General features: G+C 36.0%; 1 pseudogene; it reads left to right on the top strand.

Annotated features, from left to right (window-relative positions):
* The first annotated feature begins 3,687 nt into the window (after window positions 1–3,687).
* Window positions 3,688–23,453, top strand: LOC135215352 (uncharacterized; annotated as a pseudogene).
* Window positions 23,454–23,850: the final 397 nt, after the last annotated feature.

The raw sequence follows: 23,850 nt of genomic DNA, 5'->3' as shown, positions 1-23,850 counted from the left end.
GTCGATTCTTTCCGGACGTTTCGTCTGAATAAACCTCAGACATCCTCTTGGGCGGAGGTGGGTGAAGGACTGAAGTGAGAGGGTGAGTCCAGCTGCTTATATTGCGGTGGCGCAGCGGGGGGCGTCGCGCCGCTGCCTTTTCGAAGCCCGGCGTGATGATATGCAGCTGAGAAGATCGGCACACCTGCTGAGCATGCGATTGGGAGCTGGCTTGAGCCTGCAGCCAGGCAGCCAATGAAAAAGAAGCTCCCCACCCACTAGCCAATTAAAAGGCAGCGGCACGACTCCCCCCGCACACCCGCTCACCGCAATATAAGCAGCTGGACTCACCCTCTCACTTCAGTCCTTTCACCCACCTCCGCCCAAGAGGATGTCTGAGGTTTATTCAGACGAAACGTCCAGAAAGAATCGACAGAATAAGAAAGAAATAGAATTTAACATCAATTCTATCTGCAATAAACTCTATGGGATATACAAGAAAATTTGACTACCCCAAATGAATTTTGTACTAATAAAATCCAATCGTTTGACCTAATTGAGATATGTCAACCTTCGGTGCGTTGCTCACCAGTTTAAGCATCAATGAGAAAGCAAAGTAATTGGAAAAATAGGGAACGAACCTGTATAAATTGATGCAGCTGAGGCAGCAATCACGTTTTAATAAAACATGTTTAAAAGAGGGTTTACTTCTAGCATACAATAATAATAATAATAATAATAATAATAATAATAATAATAATAATAATAATAATAATAATAATAATAATAGCTATTTTTTGTTTATCAAGACTTGCTATATACTAAACGTTTTAATTATACATTTCTAATGTATCGAGAATTGTACTGAGCTGAACGAGAGGGTTCTTCACAGTTCTATAATAATAATAATAATAATAATAATAATAATAATAATAATAATAATAATAATAATAATAATAATTAGTTTTTAATTATAATTATTCGTGAGCTATTAGTAGGAAAGGCATAGGCCCATATTCTTAATTTAGGAGTTCATTTCTTATAATCGTAAAACACCAGGACCCTAATGAATATATATATATATATATATATATATATATATATATATATAATATATATATAATATATTATATATATATACAAACTGAAAAATAAGCACAAAGCTGGTTCAAATAATAAATTTGGAATCTCTAGTGGGGAATATTCGTTAAATTTTCACCTAGATAATAATTTATCCAGAGAAGTCTCTCGACGTCAAGTATAGACTTTGCCAGAAAAAAATTAATTACAAATAAAAATAACTGCATAGATAGATAAACAAAGGAAGATTGCATCATTGTTGACATTCTTGTTAACAACTGCTTCACACTTGCAATTGCTCTCAAATTTCTTAACCAGGTTTTAAGGTCATCACCCAATGTTGATATATTGATCCTTCGTCTGTAACGTAAACCTCTTTTGAGATATGAACAAAGATGCAATTACAATTCGCAGCTAGTTTAGAATCACATGCATTTCTTTCCTAAACTACTAGATTGCGTCATCGCTGTGTATTCCCTTTTGTAAATTTTAGCGTAATTATCCCTTGTATATTTCGACTTTTTTCTGATGTTTAGTTTTCTGAAAAGAAAACTATTGTGCACTTTTTTCTGTACGCACTTTTTCTGTCCGCCCTGAGATCTTAAAAAACTACAGAGGCTAGAGGGCTGCAAATTGGTAACTTGATCATCCACCCTCCAATCATCAAACGTACCCAATAGCATCCCTCTAGCCATAATCACGCTGCCAGGGGCTAAAACATTTGACTAAAAGTACCTTTCGAAACATTAGTTCCGGTGAGTGACTGGCCTCAAAACGAACGTGGGAAAAATGAGGACCTACGCCTAGTTTGTCAAAGCAAGGTTCCTAGCGCTCCCCATCTTTGTCTTCTCTCGACCCAGTTCCTCGAGATCTCTTACGACACTCGATTAGTTAGTAAGGGATTGACCCAGATCAGGCGTGACATTTAACCTACAGGTCTCATTTCCGACGATATGGCACTACCGCCATAATTGAGACCTACAATTTGGACGACGGGCTCAGCGCGTCACGGCTTGTTGGTTTGAATGAAATATTTCCTTTTAATTGCAAAGAATTGATGAACTAAGCAAATGGGCAGATAGAGAAAGAGATAATTAGATTGATAGATAGGCAGATGATGGGGAGAGAGAGAGAGAGAGAGAGAGAGAGAGAGAGAGAGAGAGAGAGAGAGAGACTACATCAGGAGCTTCCTACCTTGTAATTATGAGAGAGAGAGACAGACAGACAGGCAGAGAGAGAGAGAGAGAGAGAGAGAGAGAGAGAGGGTCTATGGCAGGAGCTCTTGCCTGTAATTATGCCCAGAGAGAGAGAGAGAGAGAGAGAGAGAGAGAGAGAGAGAGAGAGAAAGTCACATCAGGAGCTTCCTGACTTGTAATTATGACCAACTGTCAGGATAATCTAATTTGCTTGGTACTGTTTTTCCTGGAGACGCTCCTCCGTCCCCTTTAGAAACTCAAGAGGCAAATTACATTCTCGTGAAATTACCAGGTAATTGTTTTGACAAGGCGCGAGTAATTAGTCACATTAATTCATTCGGATGTTTAAGGAATATAGATTCTACTTGGCTATTACTGGTCCTCTGGTTTGGTAGCTAGCGTCGTGACGTGCCGCTCAGAAGCTTTGGGGACCGGGGGAAGGGGGAGGGGGGGGGGGGGGTGGTGTGCTTGTTCCATGCGAGTAGGGTCAGTCTACAGAAATAATAATAATAATAATAATAATAATAATAATAATAATAATAATAATAATAATAATAATAATAAATCACATTTCCCGCCCTTGAATAAGTTCAATGTCAAACTTTCTGTCTGTGGCGTTACTCCTTTTCTTAGACTTCAGAACGACCAAAATATAACACCAAAAAAGTTTCAAGTAATTCATGAATGTGCAGCTCTTGATATCAAAGATGAAATATTTAAGTGGTTTCGTTTCAGGCCTTTTAAGTTTTCAACCGAAAAAGACCACATAACATAATCCTCTTAAAAACAGCTCAGCCTTTCTCTCGCCTACAATAGAGGTTTTAGAATTAAATACACTTCTTCGTCATCCATTCTTTTTATTCATTCATTCCTTTTTATCTGTTTCTGGTAAAAAAAAACAATAAAGTCCGTCTTTCTTTCTCAATTGTCTTGTTAGTCTAATCCCATTTGATATTATTTTCCTAGAGTTTGGTCATAGTTTATAGACGAAGATTCTACATTTTTTATAACTTAAAATTATCGTCACCAATGGAAGCTGTTTCTCAGATTTCAGGCGAGAACTGGTGACTCTTGCATGGCACGCAAAACATTTTTATATCTCAAAATTGTCAGTCACTCATGGAAGCTATTTTTCTCTTATTTCAGGTCGAGAATCATACTTATTACGAATGGGAAATCGTAGGAAGCTAAACATGACAGTGAACGGTGTTAAATAAGTGCTTTTAGTTATTGGTGACTCTTGCATGGCGCAGAAAAAACCTTCCATTACAGCAACCAAACGGTAAAGATGATAACTATGTACTCAGTGCGCTGGGCTCTGAAGCACACAAAGATAAAGTGGACCGTATTACGCGGCCGCTTCCCCAACAACAACTGCAACTGCTGCCGCCTCGCGTGAAAGAAAACAAAACAAAAACACCCGAGGCCCACGATGCGCATCCCGCTCAAAGCGACCGAGGAGAACATATCCGAAGGCGTTCTCATGAGCGAAACGCTATGTCGCTTCCGGAACGAGAGCGGCGAGATCGTCATCGTGTCGTGCCCGAGCGTCGCGCCCCCTTCCCCCCATCCAGCGAAGGGGGGCACCCGAGCCCAGACCAGGGACCGTCGACGCGCATTTACAAACCTGACGGGACGAGCAAGTCGGGTTGATCGTCCAGCAACTCAACACCTACTACATCCCGCTGCTGATCGTGGTGGGCTTCGTGGGGAACCTGCTGTCCTGCGTCGTCTCCCTCAAACACACGTCCCTCCGGATGAGGTCGTCCAGTTATACCTGGCGGCGCTGGCCATCGCCGACGTGACGTACCTCTTCATCCCTCCTCCGGTGTGGCTCGATCTGCTCGGGTTCAACACCTTCAACGTCAACGTCTTGTGTCAGGTGAGGAAGAAGGAAGACGTTTGCAGTCGTTAAAAACGTCATAACATATCTTCAATCACTCATAAGGGTAGGCTCCACTTTGGAGGGGTCCCGATTGTAAAAAATCGTAAAAATATTTGCCAAAAATACACTAATCAAGACAGGCTAATGAAATTTTCAGGCATTATTAGCACTATAATAACGCATATTCTCTGTGAGTTTTATCATCCTACAGGGAAAATTAATGATTTTATTAAAATAAATGTGAAAAAATGCAAAAATTCCGGGCCCCTCGTACTGAAGGTTATTTGGTGATTGGTGAGAAACTACAGTCTTGAATAGAAATTCGCTCTGAGGATATGTTGGTATATCCACCTGGAACATGCACAAAAAAAATTATCAAAATAGAACAGTAAATAAGCACGTTATAACAAAAAAAGAGCAACAACTTCAGGTAAGTTCAGCGAAAGCCCCGCCGAAAAATCAGACTATAGCTAGGAAGAAATATTCAGGAAAAATTCAAATCTCGATTTAGGGACAAAACCTTTTGAGAGTTTGTAGTTATTATGTCACTTGATAGCCTAAAACATCTAAAAATTAATATTATTTAGGAGGCAATCAAAGACCCCCCCCTTTTTTTGGGGGGGGGGGGGGGGGGGGTTGGAGGGGGGGGGTTTCTTTGATTGTCCTAAATAATATAATTTTTAGATGTTTTAGGCTATCAAGTGACATAATAACTACAAACTCTCAAAAGGTTTTGTCCCTAAATCGAGATTTGAATTTTTCCTGAATATTTCTTCCTAGCTATAGTCTGATTTTTCGGCGGGGCTTTCGCTGAACTTACCTGAAGTTGTTGCTCTTTTTTTTGTTATAACGTGCTTATTTACTGTTCTATTTTCATAATTTTTTTGTGCATGTTCCAGGTGGATATACCAACATATCCTCAGAGCGAATTTCTATTCAAGACTGTAGTTTCTCACCAATCACCAAATAACCTTCAGTACGAGGGCCCGGAATTTTTGCATTTTTTTCACATTTTTTTTAAATAAAACAATAATTAATTTTCCCTGTAGGATGATAAAACTCACAGAGAATATGCGTTATTATAGTGCTAATAATGCCTGAAAATTTCATTAGCCTGTCTTGATTAGTGTATTTTTGGCAAATATTTTTACGATTTTTTACAATCGGGACCCCTCCAAAGTGGAGCCTACCCACAACACATCCCAGGTAGCCCACCTTTGATTCGGATGATGCATAAGTTAAATAAATGTATTAGCTTTCATGAAAACCATAAATCATTAACCGTAGGCTCTCATGAATGTCCATATTTTCGTTCGATCGACGAGCACTTCTTTCTGTCTGCCCTCAGATCTTAAAAACGACCAAGGCTAGAGGGCTTCAAATTGGTACGTTGATCATCCACCCTTCAATCATCAAACATACCAAATTTCAGCCCTCTAGCCTCAGTGATTTCTATTTTTATTTAAGGTTAAAGTTAGCCTCAATCGTGCATCTGGCAACGATACAGGATAGGCCACCACTGAAAGATAGAACTATATTTTCGGTGGTCTTGAATTATAACGCTTATGCTGAAATCTCTTTTGCGCATTTGTGGCTTCTTTGTTTTGTGATGAAATGAATAAAAACAGTTTAAAGAAACAAAGGTATCATTTGAAACTTCTCAAACACAATAATAAGTTGCATTTCAGTTGCCTTTATCCTCGCTTTCAGACGTTGCAATATCAACCTCGTATAGAAAACGGGAAGGACGCCGCAAAATCTAAAACTGTCTCAAACTGAAGTGTGCATTGGTGTATTTGCAGACCAATTAGCCCGTAAGCCAATTAGATGACTGAAGACATTAGTGACGTAACTTAATGGGATGATGAAAGGATCTACTGAAGCGTGTCACAACATAAAACACAAATGTGGATGTTATTTATTCATTCAACCAGTTATGTACCATTCCTCAATTATATATTCAGCATTATTCACGATTGTCTCGTTTTTACGACTGAAACAGAGACGCTTTTTTTTCAGAATAACCAGAAATGATCAAATGAGCTGACTATTAACTAGCTGAGACCCACGGCCGAGTGGTTCTCTCTCTCTCTCTCTCTCTCTCTCTCTCTCTCTCTCTCTCTCTCTCTTTGCACACACACACACACACACACAGCTAAATTAGGACACTGCAAAACAAACCTTTCTCCCAGGCATTTACTATGCCAATTGCAATGGACAAACACATCCCATTTACGACCTCAAAGCCGACCACAGACCTTGATGTGGAAATAAGTGGCTGCTTAATCCTCGCTATACTTTGGCGAAAAAAAATGCTTTTAATTGATGCAGCGTGGTGCGAAAAGTCCACAGATAGCCCCTTTTTTTAACCACCTACCTTCCCCACCCCCCCACCCCATCCCCCTGCACTTTTCAAAACCCTTTCTGTTCTCTGGTCCCCTTTTCTGTCCTTGCTTTCACGGAAGACTTTAGGAGCTCAGTTGATTCGATCGGCGCAAATTTCTTCTGCAACATTGGATGCAGCAACGTTTTACCCATCCCATTTCCTGCAACCAATAATCCCCTTTGCAGTCTTAAAGGTGTCGGAGCATCTCCAGAAGACACTGGCACTTCAATCAAAAACCTCTCTCTCTCTCTCTCTCTCTCTCTCTCTCTCTCTCTCTCTCTCTCTCGTGAAAAAGATTCCTCTCGTCACTGGCTGTGTCGTGACTTTGATTGGTGGCAAACCAGGGATCACAAAGTCACTCATTCCAGCATCAGTCATTCTGGTGATTGTGTACAGAGTTCACCGAACTCTGCTCGTGACATCTAAAATCTTTCTATTTTTGTCTGCGAAGTGACTGATCTTCATCGTCTGATCCCATGTTCCACCTGATATGCTTTTAGAATTATCATAATTCCTGGAGATCTCGTTTTTCCTTTACAGAGAGAGAATTAAAAAAAACAATCTGCTTTCAAGTGGATGAATGTCATTTCTGATGAACATGTTTCATCTCATTTTGACTTGTTCATGTTTTTTTTCTCTCTCTCTGGTTTGATCAGATTCGACCATTTTACCTGAACTTTAGTATGGTTTGTTTATTATAGTAGATTATTTGGTATATATATCGTTTGGAAAATATATATATTTGTTTTCCAAGAGTGATCTATATATTTAATTACATACGTAGATTTTTGTTTAATCTTTAAGAGCTCTTCAAGTTTGTATTTACTAGCTTTCTGACACCCATTGTCATTACTTATTTCAAATAGATTTAATCTGAATTAGTCTTAATTTGTCTTTCCATTAGATATATCATTATTTCAGCAATAAAATCCAAGATGCCAAATTATTTTGGAAATCACATCTTCAAATTTTGTTTGCATCGACGAATAATCATGAACAATACTTTATAAAACGAATAGGAATATCAATATAAATGAACCCTCTGACTATTTAATTCAAATGTGTAGTACACTACATCAATTATTCCTTGACTATCTTTAACTTTTGTTCACATCGACGTATAATTAAAAAAATTACTTTATGAAACGAATAGGAATATCAAGATAAATGAGCCCTCTGAATGAGAAATCCTGAAAAGTCAAACATTCTCAAAACAAACCTATCTGTATTCAAGACGGTTATTATCTCTTAGAATACTTGTATTTGTGAACAAATAAAAAAAAACAATAGAGTAGATTAGCAGTGGAGATAAAAAAAAGAGCTCTTTGAATACCTTGTATTGAGTCCATCAGATAAAAAGGGACAGGGGAAACAGGTCTTGATTTTCCCTAATGAAAGAAGAAGAAGACGTTCGTAACAAGGTGTTTCTTTGAGCTGTGAGTAATAAGAAACGACCCTTTTATTCATTTATTTTTTACAGGTCTTTTGTTTTCCTTCATCTCGTTACTTGAATACGTAAATAATACCTTCCTCTCATAGCATATTTTCTTTCCCTGGTCGGCCATGTGGGTTCAATGCATAATTCTTAAAACTCTGAGCCGTTATTGTTCGTTTTATATTGCATGGTCTCACAACGACTAATGTTATTTAAGACCACATTTTTGTTAATACTAGTTACATTACTTTCCTGTTAACACTTAGTGTTAACTTAACAATACGATTGTGAATAGTAGCTCACCATAAATCTATTTGAATGAAACAGCACAGTCTTCCCACTGACAGTCTGTCACGGGGTATCTATTGATACATCAATAATATCAAGAATCAAAGACTTTCTATATTCAGTTCTGAATTTTAGCCTGACTATGTCTGGTGCTGTAAAGTTTGGGAATTGTGGAGGAATTCATGTTAAGAAACCAGATTCATTGGGTCATACACAACAGCAATACAATTTTGGTTCCATATCAATATAAATAAAATATTCTTCTTAAGTACTACTGGTTTCAATCACAATATTGGGCATAATATCACTTTTAGTTAACAAACATTACCGAGTAACTATTTAGGAAATGAGGAAGTTTTGAATTTGAGCAGTGACGGATATCAACAAGTCCTAAAATAAGATTTTTTTTTTTTTTTTTTGACGTTCGACAAGATGAATTATTCATTCTGGCTTTTCTCCGTCGGAAATGCTCCAAAGACCTTTTCCCTTACCTTCCACGATCCGTAGCGTGCTTATAAGACCTGGCTCTGTGGCTTGTGGGACCTTCTACGTCATTAAATTATTCAGTGTTCTTTAGCTCCACCTAAAAATGTTCTCGTGTTTTCTGGAAGACAGTTACCTCTGTTTAGCACTCAGAATATACTTAACATTTCCACTGCTGCCCAATTCTGCTCCTCTCTTTTGCATGTCTGACCTAATTTTTTCAAATGAGACATATACATTTTTCATGTTTCACGTTTCTTCAACGTATTATACCTTTATTTGACGATCTTCCTTTCTTGCTTTTCTAAATTACCTAAGTAACCATACATTTTCTTAATCATATTTCTAAGCAGGAAATTGTTATACATGCATATTTCCAGCGCTGAATTTTAAGAGGAATGTTGACCCATATGTTGTCTGTTCATCGGTCATGGAACGGAAACGAATCAGTACTGTTTTCCATAATGTATTTACGAGTGGATTAAGTGTCGTAGGCACATATAGATAACTGGAGCCTGGAATGCCTATACGATAAATGGAGTAACCGGAGTCTGGAACTCATATTAAATGGTATATTAATATTTTTGTAACTGGAAGATATAATTAAGCCCTTAGATTTAATACAGCACACTGGTTATCTTATTATCAATGTTATTGGCACTTGAAATAAATGTTACAATAATCGAGTAAAAATATGAAAAAAGAAGAAAAGGAATAGACAAGTAATTCATTGAACATGTTAGATTCAATACAGCACGCTGGTTTTCATATTATCACTGTTATTGACAATTAAAATAAATGTTACGTTAATCGAATAGAAAAAAAGGGAAAAGGAATAGACAGGCAATTGAAACATGCCCGTCCGCCCTCAGATCGAAAAGACCAATTCACAGCCATAAAAAACGACTTTAGATGACATAACACTGAAAAAAAGTATCATGTTTACAAGTGGATGACTTGCATTTTGATTCCTATAAAGACACGAATAACTCATCCATACCAAGAGCTATTCCAGGCTCTTGGCAGACTCCTCAACGCCTTCCTCAGGTAACCCTAATATATTATGGTTTATTCTGGAAATTCCAGGAGCTCATATTTGAGACTTGGAATTTGTTGGGTTATTTATAACCTGGAATATCCGTTATAAACGACAGCACGAGGCTTTTGGGAATGATGGTATGTTGATGTGGAGTTTACATTAAATGATATATGTCTCTTTTAAGCTTTACACCTTTGGGGCTGTATTCGCAAATCCTGACATAAAAATTATATTGTGTACTGATATAAATAATAATTTAAAAAACATCAAATATTTCTAATCCTTGAAAACTCATATGACATAAAGAAAAAAACTTCTCATACTATTTTTCAATAGCTTCAAAATTAATTGGAAACCACTCGAAAGTCCTACCAAGTAATGTTGAGGTTATTTTAGATTGAGATGACCTGGAAAGTATATTTCACTTCATCACTTCAGGCTCATCCGTGCAGGTGGATTTTATCCCCCCCCCCCCCCCCCCCCCCCCTCCCAATCTCTCTCTCTCTCTCTCTCTCTCTCTCTCTCTCTCTCTCTCTCTCTCTCTCTAATATATTTATACTTTCTTTTTCAGCTGGAGATATATCTCGGGTCAGTGTCGAGTTCCCTCAGCGTGTGGCTGACTGTGGCTTTCACGGTGGAGAGATTCATAGCAGTGCAGTACCCTCTGCAAAGACCGACCGTTTGCACAGTCCACAGAGCCAAAACCATCATCCTGTCTCTCTCCTGCTTTAGTGCCACTGTCCATGTCTACGTCTTCATCACTGCCGGGGTCATCGTGCATGAAGATGAGGTAAGGAGAGAGAGAGAGAGAGAGAGAGAGAGAGAGAGAGAGAGCTGTTTGGTTTGGCTGTCGAAGTGTCTGCTAAAAGGTGTTCGCTAGTAGTGATCGGTTAATTACCGTTTAGACTAATTTGTCATGACGCTTTCTGACTGTTTTTTAGTGTTTTATAATATCTAGGCCTAACTTCTCGAACTGTTACCACAAAACAATCGAAAGTTATTGGTGCAAAATATCCCACATTTTCATGCCGTCTGTCTCACTTTCAAAATGTATAATTTATTACCTATTCTCTTACGCATTCATTCGACTTTCCCAATCCTTTATCTAGCCCTAACTTCTCGAACTGTTACCACAAAGCAATCGAAAGTTATTGGTGCAAAATATCCCACAATTCCATACCGTCCCTCCCACTTTTTTCTTTACCTCACCCTCGCTTTCTTCACATTTTTTTAACACCCACGCTCCTCTATAACCCCTCAGGCGCTCTCTAGGAATTCTGAAATGCTACTAATCTCTCCCCTCGACCTTCCATAAAAGGTTGGGTTTAGAGTTCCTCCGGTGTCCTCGACGCTGAGTCAGCAGTATCTTCTGTTCCTTAGCTCATAAGAACCTGCGATTGATCACTGTATCCTCCCTTTTAAGTTGAGAGAGAGAGAGAGGAGAGAGAGAGAGAGAGAGAGAGAGAGAGAGAGAGTCTCTTTAGTCATTAGTCTAGACTTCATTGAGAGAGAGAGAGAGAGAGATAGAGAGAGAATCTCATTAGTCTAGACTCCAGTGCATTGGGTATGGAACCGCACTGAGCCATTCATTGGGGATCTGAAGTCACGAGAAGGCTACGAACCCCTGCATTTGAAGCCTTGGCGTTGTCTATTCCACGTTCGAGGTACACGTGAAATACAAGTCTCTCTCTCTCTCTCTCTCTATCTTTGAGACCCCGCCCCCACCCCCGAAGTGTTGACTTTTCCAGGTACATGCTCATTTAGAGCAAGTCTTGACGTCAGTCCTATTTCGTCCCAGGATTTCTAAGGTTCCTCAGCAGGTCTTCGCTCTCTTACTTCCGCGTCAACATTTCTGATTAATTGCCCTTCATTCCTTGTTAGTGGTCTTTCACGCGTGGGATGATTTCGCTTTTTTTTTAAATACTTTTTTAAAAAGATATTATACACCGTTCTGCAAAATTGGTATTAAAAAAACTTTTTAAAAATGTCATTCATCGTCAATTTGTATTTTTTTGTTTTGTTTGATTATTTTCAATATCATCAGATTTATGTTTTATTTTATTCTCTAGGGATTATACACCTGCCTGCAAAATACGAATCCAAAAAACATCTTTCGTAAAAAATTGTTCTCAAATTTCAAAAATAAATTTCAAAAAAGGCCACTTATCGCCAATTTATTGCATTTTTTCGTTTTTATATTCTTCTTACTGTCATCAGGTTTATGTTTTTCCTAGGGATTCTACACCATCCAGCAAAATACGAATCCTAAAAAAGCCTTTCGTATAACGTTTTTTAATTTTTTTTTTTTCAATTCTTCCGGTTATCGCCAAGGTTAAAAAATCCGATCTCATTTATAGTGTCGCCTTCCTGGTGTCAAGTTGTGCTTTTCTACCCTTCCTGTTTTGACATAGATCTTACATTTCACCGTGTGAACTACGCAACACCATTATAAGCAGCACGGGGTATCTGACATCACACTCGCGAGGAAAGAGGGACATTATACACATAACAACATCCTCAAGGTCTAAAACCTTGTCGCCTTTGCATTTCAGACTCGTTTCCCTAAATGTTCCAGGGCAACGAGCAAGAAGTTAGCTGCCTGAATGCCATTAGGTTAAGCAAAAACATCATAGCACGAATGCTCATCCCTTCCTCCTACACCTTCTTCTTCTTCCTCATAGACAGCAATTATGAAATGGACGCGACTGGGATACTTAAGAGCGGAGTGTTTTATCTCTTTTTCAGGACGGGAGCAAGATTACCGAATGTAATTTGTTTTTTTTTTTTGGGGGGCGATGGATTACAGGGGGTTGATGAACATCATCAACTGGATTGATTACGTTGCTCACCTCGTCATCCCCTTCATCATGATCGTCGTCATGAATACCCTCATCGCCCGTCAGCTCATCAAGTAAGCACGCAAAGGAAGTGGAGATGTTTCTTCCTGGCGAAAATAAACTAGATGGTTTTTTTATTTATCAAAATCTTTATCTTGTTTTTCTTCTTGCTTTGGAAAATAAACTAGCAGGTTTTTTATTCATTAAAATCTTTATCATGCTTCGCGTGTTGGTGGGGGAAAATAAATTAGAAGGTTTTTTAATCTTTATATTATTTTGAGTATTGCTGGACAAAATAAACCAGCAGGTATTTTTTGTTTATTTTATTTCGAGTGTTGCTGGTGAAAATAAACCAGCAGGTTTTTTTATTTATTAAAATCTTTATCTTGTTTTGCGTGTTGGTGGGGAAAATAAACCATTAGGTTTTTTTATCTTTATATTATTTTGAGTATTGCTGGTCAAAATAAACCAGCAGGTTTTTATCTTAATATTATTTTGAGTCTTTCTGGTGAAAATAAACCAGCTGGTTTTTTTTTATTTATCAAAATTTTTATCTTGTTTTGTGTCTTGCAAGAGAAAATAAATAAGAGAGTTTTTTTTACTTATCTAAAATCTCATTTTCCGTTACTCCTATGCTCTATTTCCTGTGATCTGCATTAATTACTGTCTCACTTATTACTTTACGATATGTCACTTTACTGTAATTTTATCACAAGAAAATATATCATATTACGAGTGTCATTTCAATTATGTTAATGCTTAAGAACATAAGCAAAACTCATACCAATTATCCTAATCGACTTCCAACCAGTATCCTCAGACAATTAAAATAATCTACTTTGACATTAAATGAAAGGGAGTAATGATTTAATGTACAAGTCTACAAAAACATTAATGAATAAATAAATTGCTAAAGGAAAATCATTGATAACCACAATCTGGCAAATAAAAGTAATTTAGTTTATACAGTGATTAGATATTAGACTTCAGAAATAAAAAAAAAATAACAAATGAAGGTACCGATCCGAACAACGACGAAAGGAAACGTCACATCGAAGCTCACTGAAAAGGGTCTTCTTCTTCTTCTTCTTCTTCTTCTTCTTCTTCTGCTTCAGGTTTTCTCGGAGATATCGTCACCGGGAAGATCCTTTGCATCTGCAGGAGTTTGATCGAGGGCCGCAAAATGTTCTTCCGAAGGTAAGGGTTCTGCTCCATTTCAGTTTTCCGTTGTCTGTCCGTCCGTCCGTCCACCTCCGGATATATATATATATATATATGATATATATATATATATATATATATATATATATATATATATTATATATATATATATATATATATGTATTTACATACATATACATACATTCATATAAAAGTTAATGAAAACATATTATTTCGAGGTATAACTCATTGGATATCAGAGGTAATTTGTAGCTTAATGCTTATATATATATATATATATATATTTATATATATATATATATATATAATATTATATAATTATATATATATATATATATATATATCTATATATAATATATTATATAATTATATATATATATTAGTATATACGTATATAAGATTATCAATACACATCTCTTTCCAAACTTTCACACCTCAGATTATACTGAGAATTGAATATCCCACTTAGACAATTGAAATAAAATAAGAATCCTGTAATCCGCCCCACCCCCCAACACCCCCCCCTAACAAAAAGAAAAGAAAACACTGAATCTAAATCTGGTTATGCACAAACACGAACTCTTCAAAAACACCACAGAGACAAGAAACAAAAAATGCGAATTTGAGATCTTTTATTGTTTACGTGAGAAAATAAGACGGTTTCCCCATCCACTCCCTCCCCCCCCAAGCAGCCTGGGGGAGGAGGGGCTGGGGACCAGCAGCCACTCGAGCAGGTCGGGCCGTGTCCCAGCTCCGGCCGCAGTGTCAACAGGATAGCGAAGCAGCACCTCGAGCGGCCCTCCGCAGTCCTCCTCGTCCTCCACCACGAAAAACAACAACCTCAAGATGGCGGCGCCCTTCACCACGTCTGCTGCGACAGGTGAGTCTAGATTTCCAACTCTGGAGTCTGAGTTCGCTTCGTTTTGGTAATCGTTAAGTTACTCTCCTCATTATTTCATTATTCGATTTGTGACGACGTGAATTTTATAAAAAAAAAAAAAATGTCATTCGAAGTTATGCTATTTTGTTTCCGATGCTGGTCACTCTCAGCTATTTAATCAATATACAATTCCCTGATGTTAATAAATAGTAAATTATGCTGATAATTTTTACCAGATCTTGTGGTCGGTCAGCTGCTGAATCAATATACAATTTCATGATGTGTATTTAGAGAATTGCGTTGATTTTTTACTGTGCGATCTGTACGTCATGAATAACATTTCCATTATTCAAATTTGTCCGTAAACTGTGGTATATTGTTTCTGATGCTCCAAAGATCTTGAGGTCACCCAGTTCTTTAAAAGTTACATAATTCCTTGCTATTAACGTTTAGCGATTTTCCTCAATTTTTCCTTTCACTGTAAATGTAATACATAACAATGTTAATATTCAAAGTATCGAGTCAAGTTTCTCTATGCTATTTTGTTTTTGGTATTCTTAAGATCTTGGTATAATTTTGTTTCTAAATAGTTAGATGATTCTATATCTAATATATATCTATATATATATATATATATATATATATAATATATAATATATATATATATATATATATACATATATATATAATATATATATATATATATATATATATATATATATGTATATATATATATATATATATATATATATATATATATATATATATATATATATATATATATATATATATAGAGAGAGAGAGAGAGAGAGAGAGAGAGAGGAGAGGAGAGAGAGAGAGAGAGAGAGAGAGAGAGATATATATATATATATATATATATATATATATATATATATATATATATATATATAAAGGTATTTTGCCACGAAGGAAACAATGAAAAAGCCAGATAGCCGAGTACTTTCGGTCCTGTTCGGACCCTTTACAGAAGGCACACTGATTTTACAGAGAACAACATAGTCAAAAGAAGGCTTAATATCCAAACTGACACTACCATTCATTAATTGTTACCTCACAACAGCCTGACACCTGAACCTTCATCACAGGTACTAAATGACTGAATACTCTAAAGGCAACAGTGATCCCTTAAACAACTGACCAGTATTGCAGAAAATCAGACTAAGTTCATCAAAATAGGTGAGGTAATCTTGTGAGTAATTAAATTAATCAAAAGGGTATCACTCCATCAACAGCTTTAAAATTCTAAGTATTTTCCCTGTTTTTAGAAGTCTAACGTACTTCCCTGTTTCTAACTCACTTCAAGTAAATTGAAGGAAAGCAGCTAAATTAGCACTCTATGTTTCTACCTAAACTAATCATAATTATACAAAATACTGGTGAAAAGAAACACTTATAAAAATTTTGAAAACAGAAATTTATTACCTAACTCAAAATTTATAAGTGAAATTCACAATATCAGGGAAATGTACTGCTACTTGAAAACAAAGCAAAGTTTAATTAATTCTTGAATTAAATTAAGTAAAACTAAATCAAAATTAACTTATCACAAAATTCAAGAAAATTAATTCAATAAAAATTCGGCAATAATCAAAATTTGGAAGTTAATTCACAAGTGCAAAACAACAATGAAACTTGGGAAGAATTCTAAGTAAATGCAAATTAATTCAGTGTTAAATTCAATTACATGTGCAACGATTAAGTAACGAAAATAACTAAGTTAATTAATGTGTGAATGCAAATGAAAACACAGAAAAATGTGGAAAATACCAAAATTGTAAAAAGCACTAATCACACAGAACATAAAATAAAAACACACATTTCAATAAGAAAAAATTAATAAATTCACACAAAAAAATCACTCCGAATATGTAAAAATTGAAATCGTTTCACTCAAACCATTGTAAACTATTAGTTATTATTTGCACTAATAAAAATAATAACACACTTTACCTTGATATGAAACTCAAAAGTGGTGAGAGAGAGAGAGAGAGAGAGAGAGAAAGAAAAAAGAGAGAGAGTGAGAGAGAGAGAGAAAGATCTGAACGCCAGGGATTCAAAATCTGTAATGATATCTTTTGCTCTCGGAAACTGGACAGTGGAGATGGCACAAAACATTTTGGGCATGCGAAAGATGATGCAATCCTTTCTAGAAGCTTATAATATGATGTAACTTTACAGAAAAATCGTGAAATCTGCACGTGGTTATCGACAAGAACATATGAGTATGAAACCAGTATGCTCAACAAAGACACGACTCGATCGAAACAGAAATCCCTTATCAAACGTGATGAGAGATCAGGAAAATAAAAGGACTCTCGAGTTCCTCTTATCTGGAGCGATGACATTTGTGGAAACAATCTCTAGCTTGGAACGGACAAAGCTAATCTTCTCTCTCTTTCTTTACATTCTACGTTATATACTTTTGAATTATGTTATGCAGAATCTGAACATACATTTTAAGACATCCTACAACTCAACTCTAAGCTAGCTAAGGAATCTGAAAAATGTTGCAAAACTCTATATATAACATTCCATACAGTCTAGGAAGAAGATATATGCATTATTAAAGTAGCAACATATATATATCAAAAAGATCTTGTCCCCGTTACTTGGAATCATCTCCGATTCTCATATATATAATTCTCTAGATTTAGTTGATAAATTAAACAAAATTGCTCTTTGCCCTACTATAAATTTGTTAGTTTGATGTATGTTCTCTTTTTACTAAAGTCCCTATAGACTCTATTTTAGACTATCTTAGTAATGAACTAACTCAGCATGAATTACCTCTACCTATAAGTCACATTATTTCACTCACAAGCATTTGTGATTGTAAGTTTATATTCAAAGGTGAATTTTATCAACAAATATTTGGCATGGTAATGGGGAATCCTTTATCACCACTACTCTCAAACTTGTACATGGAATTTTTTGAAAAATGCTACTTACCTAATATCATTTATATTCCTGTAAAGTGGTATCATTATGTTGATGATATTTTAGCTGTCCTGCCTGTCGGTATTGATGTAAATGATTTACTCTCTAAATTAAATAACCAGGTCCCATCGATTAAGTTTACTCTAGAATTAGAAAAAGACAATTGCCTCCCTTTCTTAGATGTTTTGATACACAGAGAACCATTTTAATGTAAATTCAGTATTTATAGGGAACCGACCAACAACTTAACTTTGTTCATTTCTTCTCAGGCCACCATCTTAACACAAAAAATATCAATTTTTTCTTCTAGTTTCTACGAGGATTACGCATTGTCAGTCCCCAATATTTGGATAAAGAAATTGAAAACATAAGAAAAACAAATAGGGAAAGAATTTATGCTATCCTTCACATATATTAGATATTTGTTATAATAAAGCCCACAAAAAAGTTTTATAGTGTAAGTAACACGCAGAAAGAAATTTGTAAGAACATTCTCAGTTTTGCCGTTTTTTAACGGGTTTGAAACCATTAAATCATTGTTAAAGCTTTTAATGTCAACCTTGTTTTCTCCTATAATAACACACTAAAAGGACTGTTAATAAAAAATAGCCCCAGAGAAAGCAACAACATAATATATAAAATTCCATGTATGGATTGTCCCTCATTTTATCTCGGGCAGTCTAGCAAGGGCCTAGAAGTAAAGCTAAGCCAGCATTAATATTTTGTAAAAACTGGGCAAACATCTAATGCAATATTCATTCATTTAAGTGAAAACAACCACCGTCAATAAATTGGGTTGGTAGTTCAGTAATTGCAGGTCAAGAGATGTCTTATCACGAAATCTTTTAGAATCTGCTTTAATACAACTTACTTTTTATTGTAATTTCAATGTTAGCCGTGACCTTTTTCCATTTTAAAAACCCTTTGTCTTTGTAACATGTTTAAGAATGACCTCAAAGATATAATACAGAGTTAAATAAAAATTAGTTTCCTTTGAGTTTATTCTTCGTTGTAATGTATGTCTAACCTGTATTGTGAATATGTATTGTGAACATGGTTTTTGTTTACCAAAGTGCTGAACAGCTGTCACCTATAATTCTTTAATTGTCTTGTCCTTGTAATCTGAGATGGTTATCTTAAACTTTTAAGTAATTCACCCAACCCCTTGGTTTATTCTTGTTTGGGAAGGTTACTCTCTTCCAGGTGTGTCGGTATTCTAGGGTAATAATCTCCTTTTTAATCCCTATCTGTCAGGTTATACGGAAACGTCGTCTTTTGTCTTTTGCCCCATGTATGTCAGTTATGCTCAGTAAAGGACATGGAAACGTCGAAAGGTCTCGCAGTTACTCCTTCATTTATTTTTCCTTCGTGGCATATATCTTTATATATGTATATATATATTGTCATCTTGTTGCCGAATGATGTATTAAACATTTTTAATAATGTATTAGATTTTTTTTAACTGTTAATTAGTAAAGAATGGTAATTGCTAGTTTTCTCCTCTCCGGTGTTTGGCTTGTTGTATGTTGTTACTAATCCTCTTTTTCAAATTCCATATTTGGTGATTTCTCTGGGAGTGGCCTTCTCCCCCGCCAAAACCCCCCGGCTCTTGCTGACCAGTGGGGAGATGAAAGTCTTCGGTGGTGATATGAGCCAGTTGTTTCCTGGACCTTAGCTTGTGCGCTGTTTGGATTGTCCGTTGGTACTGATTATTGGCCTCTGCATATGTACTTGGACTGTAGATTTATTTCACCCCCTACTTACTTTTTGGATCTCCCAGGTCTGCAGCTTCAGGATTTATCCTTAACGCCTTTGGTTCAGTTATAAAGCCAAGGGGACCTCTCTGTGTCCCAAGGTAAATTATTTACATTTGATAAGCTCTCAGCAAATGTTTCTCTGCTGTCGTATTCAGTGGACAGTTTGATACTTGCCAGCCACCTGTTAACATTTCTGGATTCAGCGCTGATAATCACCTTGATTTGTCCTCCAGACGTGGAGTCGTACCTTGCCTTGAAACTGGAGAATTTTTAAAACATACGGAGAAGTTATTAGGAATATTAGCGTGTATTTGTTAGGTTATTCTGTCTTTTTGTCTTTCTCCTCCTTTCTGGACCCCCTCCTTTTTATGTTTGAATGTGTTGGTTTCTGTTATTAGTTGAGTATTTGGGATTTGTTTAGTGACTATTTAAGTGTGCTTGTTATTCATATATTTTTCTTGTATTATAGTGGTTCAGGTGTGATTTCTGCCTAAGAGTTATGTATAAATTTAAGTTATTTTTCTCAAGTGTTTATTTTCACCCCTGAATTGATTTTGCACACTGTGGTTTAAGGTTGTGGTACGATTTCACACCTTGTGAATTTCGTATCCTGTTTAGTGAATACAGGAGTAACCTATAATTGGATAAGTATATAGTGTGGTGGTTAACAAGCCATCACAATATATATATATATATATATATATATATATATATATATATATATATATATATATATATATATATATATATTATATATAGATCATCTAACGATTTAGAAACAAAATACCAAGATCTTAAGTATGTTAAAAAAAACAAAATGGCAAAGAGAAATACGACTCGATGCTTTGAATATTAGCATCGATATGTATTACATTCATGAAAGTGAAAAATCGAGGAAAATCACTAAACGTTAATTACAATGAATTATGTAACTTTGTTACGGCCTCTGAGAGAGGTCCGCTTCAGGTTCAATATGAAATAAATAAAAAAAAAAAAAAAATTTCAACACCAACAGTTGAAACTGGGGATAACGAATATAGAAGAAATACTAACACAACAAAGGAAGGTTTATTTTACAAGCTTACTAACATAGGTAAATGCAGAATGGTATATCCTATTTACATAAAAAGATAGAATCTACACTGCATGAACTGGGGGAACAGTGAAGTAATTCAAATACTTGCTGCTTAGTTTAGCGAGTCGAAGCGATGGCTTCACAAAAGGAAAACGGTGATTGCAGACGTCCTCTTGACTCTGTATTACAGAAAATAGTGTCTACTAATGATACTTGAAAGGCAGGAACTCCCCAAAACCTATAGCAGGAACTTCTTCTCTGAAGTCTGCTCAACGCCGAGATAACTCGGTCGTCCACTCCTGAAGACGACTAGACCAGTATCCAACCAACTCTCGAGCAACTTTTCTTCTGATCCTTCGTCGGTCCCTTTCTCTCTTATCTCTCACGGATGATCTCTGCTGCTGCTGATCTATAACTGATAATCTGATCTGTGGCTCTTACTGAGGATATCTCTCTGTGACTAACTGGTGTCTCTCTTTTACGATCTCTGCTTTCTCCTACAGTCCTACTTCGACCGTCGTATTTATATCGGCACTCTGGGGGCGGAGCCTAGGGCGAATGTCACAGGCTCCCGAGATTACTAGAACTTCTTAGAAGAATTTCTTTGATGGAATATTGCATCATCTTTCGCTGCGTTCTCCCGACACTTAGTCGCGTGTTGTGCTCCACAACACGCCCAACGATTCCAGAACAACCCGCGAGAAACAGGCGCCTCCAACACGGGCGCGAATGCCTCCTTGTTGCAGAACTTCTTGAAGATGCATTTTCCTTTCCTTTATCTTTCTTTGCTATGAAGCAATCACCATCACAAACTTTTAAAAGAACTGGGTGACCCCAAGATCTTGGGAGCATCAGAAACAAAATACCACAGTTTATGGTGCTGACGTCATAGATATTCCACCAGTCCTTGTTTTATTATATGAATATATATATGTATATACATATATATATATATATATATATATATATATATATATATATATATATATATATATAAAATATATCTATATATATATATTATATATATATATATTATATATTTAAAAAAATATATATATATATAGATAATATATATTATATATAATATATATCATATTCTATTATAATAAATATATATATATATATATATATATAGATTATATAAATAATATATATATAGATATATATATTATATATTATTATATAGTATATATAATATTTTAATAATATATATAATAATATATAATATAATATATATATATAATATTATAATATATATTATATATATATATATATATATATATATATATATATATATATATATATATATATATTATTAGTATATAATATATATATATATATATATATATATATATATAATATATAGAATTATATATATGTGTGTGTGTGTATATATAAAATAAGCGCCAAGAACTGACGGAATTCCTTTGACGTCAGCACAGCGTCCTACTTATTTCACAAGCGAACGACAATCCGATGAATAACAGAGTCATTTCCTTTTCAGTGATTTTCTGCAATACGAAAAACCCCCGAAGCATCTTGTCGACGCGGACGCAATACTCCATCACCAAGATGCTGCTTCTCATCTCCTCCGTGTTCATCTTGCTCAATCTTCCAAGGTGAGGGTCATACGCCTCCTCAGGTCGTTCATCTTGTAAATGATTCCATCTCCAATATATGTAATTGTTTTTTCTTTTAATGTAAAATGTAAATCCATTCAAGTTTTTAAGTTTTCTGTTAAAACTAATTTCATGTCCAATATTTTTCAATAATTGTTTTTTATTAATGCAGTAAAGCCATTCACGTTTTTAAATTTTCTGCTAAAACGATTGAGATGTCTTTGCCTCTCCAGTCTTGCACTTCTTTTCCGTCCGCCCTCAGATCTTAAAACCCGCTGAGGCTAGAGGGCTGCAAATTGGTACGTTGATCATCCACCCTCCAGTCTTCAAACCTACCAAATTGCAGCCCTCTAGCCTCAGTGATTTCTATTTTTATTGAAGGTTAAAAATTTTTTCTGATCATTCCTCAGCTATTCTTGACATTCACGAGTGACTATCTATCTCACATATCGCTGTAAATTAATATTATCTATTATTCTAATCTCATCCAATTCATTTTTTGGTTAATAATTTTCCATAATAATTCTTCAGCTGTTCCTGACATCACAAGTGATTATCTATTATTGTAAGTCCTTCAATTATGTTAGTAACTTTCATAATCATTCTTCAGCTGTTCTTGACTATCCGGCTCACATATCGCACGAAATGGCAACATGATTATCTTCTAGTTCTCTAAATAATGACGTCATTAAACCCCGCCCCTTTCCCCCTTGACAGTCACAAGTGATTATCTATTATTTTAGGTCTTTCAATTATGTTAATAACTTTCATGATCATTCTTCAGCTGTTGTAGACATTCACAAGTAATTATCTATTATTTTAAGGCTTTCAATTATGTTAATAACTTTCAAAATCATTCTTCAGCTGTTCTAGACATTCACAAGTGATCATCTACCTCACACATCGCACTAAATGGCAATGTGATCATCTGCATTTCCCTCTAAACAATGACGTCACTAAACTCCGCCCCCTCTCCCCTCACCCTCCCTTGCAGCCACGTCATCAGAGTGCACGCTTCATCACCAGCCTCTGGGGCGGCCGACGCCGGGAGCGATGAGGTCACCATGTGGCCTAAAACCTCCAGCAGCTGTTCAGATATGCAGTCCTTGCAGTACACGCACTTCAGCATCAACTTCGTCTTCTACTCCACCTGCGGCGCCGCCTTCAGGAAGTGCCTGGTGCAGTTGTTGCCCCTGAGGCTGAGGACTTGCAGTTTTCGCAAGAGCACGAACTCTCAGAGATACCAGTAGAGAGTAGAGAGAGAGAGAGAGAGAGAGAGAGAAGAGAGAGAGAGAGTTATAGAAAACGGAGGAGGAGACACACGACCAGTGCTCAATTCGCAGTGAGTGAGTGATCGTGCGTGACGAGGGATAATAAAGAATTACGTTTTAGGTGCTTTATATATAAACCCTCGGACATCATAGAGAGAGAGAGAGAGAAGCGAGGAGACGAGAGAGACGAGAGAGAGAGAGCAGAGAGGAGAGAGAGAGAGAGAGGAGAGAGATATTCTATTTTGCTAGCGTTTTCTCGGAAATATACTATACAAGGGACATTCTGTATGAATTCTGGTTCTTGTCAGCCTCGTGTGATAAGAATACATTTACGACATCCAACGGAAACAAAAATAGGTCGTTGTAGTTATACAAAAACAAAATGATCTTTTGTCTAAAACATCTCAAAATAAGGTGAATATGTCGTTCAGATCATATATATATATATATATATATATATATATATATATATATATATATATATATATATATATATATAT

The sequence above is a fragment of the Macrobrachium nipponense genome, chromosome 5, assembly GCF_015104395.2.
Source record: "Macrobrachium nipponense isolate FS-2020 chromosome 5, ASM1510439v2, whole genome shotgun sequence".
NCBI lineage: Eukaryota > Metazoa > Arthropoda > Malacostraca > Decapoda > Palaemonidae > Macrobrachium > Macrobrachium nipponense.
This window is presented reverse-complemented; position numbering and strand designations above follow the sequence as displayed.